Source organism: Triticum urartu, chromosome 7A, assembly GCF_056163025.1.
Source record: "Triticum urartu cultivar PI428250 chromosome 7A, HENAU_Tu73, whole genome shotgun sequence".
Taxonomy (NCBI): Eukaryota; Viridiplantae; Streptophyta; class Magnoliopsida; order Poales; family Poaceae; genus Triticum; species Triticum urartu.
This window is the reverse complement of record NC_141879.1, coordinates 375251659-375254697: the sequence shown is the minus strand read 5'-3', so window position 1 is coordinate 375254697 and position 3039 is coordinate 375251659.

Genomic DNA, 3039 nt, shown 5'->3' with positions numbered 1-3039 from the left:
TATGAGTAGGAACCGATCTGCACAAGAAATGCTGGAGATGCATCGTGCAGGAACTCACAAATTCCTTTCAGTAATCAGTATGCCATGGTCCTCTCTGAAAATTCAACAACATTTTCAAATATGTAAACTATACCACACAATCCACCACAATTTTGACGTGCTGAACTACAAATCGAGTCGACAAACATTCAACTTTTAGCTCAAGCAATACCTAATTTGATCACATCCAAGTTTTAATTCCATCAACCGCAATTTCTGATCCAACAAAATTTGATTCCATCACTTGCAATTTTTGATCCAACAGATCTGGGAAGCCCGAGACAGTACCTTCCAGCTCCCGGGGAGAGGGAAGGGAGGCGCCGGTGCCACGCTGGCGACGACCCTTTGATTATAGCCGCGTCCACACAACCACGACTTCGGCAGAGAGAACGGGCGGCACGAATGAAGGGCCGTACTCTGAAACGGACCAGCTGCAACACGGTTAACGAAATCAGTCACACACGCGTGCGCACACACACACAAACAAAGAAAGAGGAGGGAGAGGGAAGCACGACCTCAAGGCGGACGACAGTGAGCTCGCCCACCAAACCTAGGCCATGATAAAAAATATCAAATGTTTGTGGTGTCGTGCAATCTTTTTGAACTCAGATCTTCTGCATAAAGTGATTCATATTAAAAAAGCACATATGATGAGGACATCAATACCATTGTTACACCCACAGCCCCTACTGTTATATATACTGGACCAATTACTAGAGCTCGCGCACGCCAATTAAATTACCAGGTACTTTCGTTTTTTGGTAATGATTCTAATGTTCATGAGATTATGATGCTGCCTAAATTGGATACATTTGTTTTGCTTACAAATGAAGGGCCTAGCTTGGAGAAGGATGAACATTGGAGCAAGAACACGCATGGAGTTGATGGCATGCGCAAGGGGATCAAGAACGGAGTTACAAGTGATGATTTCAGGACTTTGAAGCCGCCATAAGGAGTGCATGAAGCCTTGGACGAAATATACAAGATGCCACTTCATAATATTCGTCCATAGGCTATTCTAGGTGCTGCGTCACCTTATTAATGGGCCAGGCCCATGTAATTTCGAAATACTTAAGTATAGGCTATTTTTAGAGTCCGTATGTGTGGGGAAACAAGAGTTAGGGTTGGTTTCGGACCCCACCCTCAAGGGCCACGAAATTCCCCCCTCTTCCTCCATATATACAGCCCTTAGGGCGTCGTTTAGACTTTGGGTTTTGTTTAGATTAAAAGTTCGCCATAGCTGCAACTTCGCGTACTTCGTTTGTGTCCAACGACCAGACCAAGACGTCACAGAACCCCACCTTGATCAATAAAGCTTTCATCTTATATTCGCAATATCCCGATTGCAATCTCAGTTTCTTGCTTGTTCTTCGTTTGCTCGCAGGAAACAGACCCTCGTGGTCAGGTTGATCGTGCTCCGGCGTGGTCAATAACCCTCGGAAGTTGGTTTAGCGATTGCTAAGGCGCGACGTCTCGCACGTTCGTAGTCGGATCGTCAAGGTCGACTCCCACAGAAAACGATAGCCACCATCTCATCGAAACATCGGGACACCTTAGCCTCTATCAAGTGGTATTAGATTTCCAGGTTGCTCGGTGAGATTTTACAGTTTTTCGTAGATTAGATCGAGTCTGTTCTTCATACCTACAGTCCACGAAAAAGCCAGAAAAAAAAATTAGGGTTAGTTCATCATATCCGAACCAATCTGAGCCTTTGCATAATCTTTTTAGGGTTTTTGCTTTGTTGAATTTGCGGTTGCATCATCGTGTCAAGTTGCTGGTCTTAGAGTCTAGTCTTTTAGAGTTTCGAGTTCTGGTCATAAGTTGTCACGCCGCCGCCGCACCATCATCATCGCCCATCTACCACTTTTGCTTATCCGCCACCGCTCTGAATCCATATCCATATACCACCACCAATCTATATCCATATACCACCACCAATCTGTATCCATATACCACCACCGCTACCATATACCACCACCGCTGCCATATACCACAACCATATATCCACCACCAATCCGAGTTCTTCTCATATTAGGTTTGTTCTTGAGATCAATCTAAATTCTGATTCGTGTTTCCTTGCCTGCGTAGGTCTCGGAAAAAAAAAGTCTGGAGACCCCCGGGCAGTTTTTAGGCCAAAATTTTCACGGGCAAATTTTTTTCCCTATCCTATTTTTAGGCTTTTCTGAGTCTTTTGAGCCACGTGCCATCATAGTGATTTTTTGTCGCACTTTTTCGTCGTCGCTGCCCTGATTTCCGAAAAAAAAGTGAAAAAAAAAAATTTCGTGCCCATCCTATCAGTTTGACGAGGGAAGAGTTTTGAGACACTCGCCATTATAGTGATTTTTCGCAAAAAAAAAGAGGAGCGCAAAAAAAAGGAGCGAAAAAAAAAAGTTCCAGAGTGTGCTTTTCCCTTATTTACGTGCAGCGCCGTGATTTTGTTAGTGTTCTAGGCTCGCGTCTCTAGCACGGTCTAGCCTAGGACCAGCACAGTACTGTCGTTGAGCGTTTATTCAACTTTGCATCTCTGAATTGATTATTGCTGACCCTTTTTGCTACCATACTATAAGCCTTCCCAGCTCCACATACATCTACGTCGTGCGTTTGACTCTCCCTGGCAATTGCTCTATCCAAGCTTTTGAGAGTTTTTGACTACAACGGTTGCCGATCACCGCCTGCTGCTGGGTAAGAACTGGTAAGAATTTGAGATTTGCTTGATGGATTTGTGACACCCGCCACCACCACCACTTGTTAGTAGTCTGTAGGATCATATTCTTGTGTGTTTCTATTGCTGCTAACCATGCCAGGATCACAAGCCGACGAGACTGACTGGGAGAACTTGACGAACAAGGAGCTTCATGATACGTTTCAGCAAATGATGAATGGACAGGTGCAAGATGTGATAAACAGATTTGAAGAGGCCATGGAGAAGATAGATGGCATGGAGAAGACGTTTGAAACACAGCTCGATAACAAGTTTGCTGAATTGCTTTCGCGTTTTGC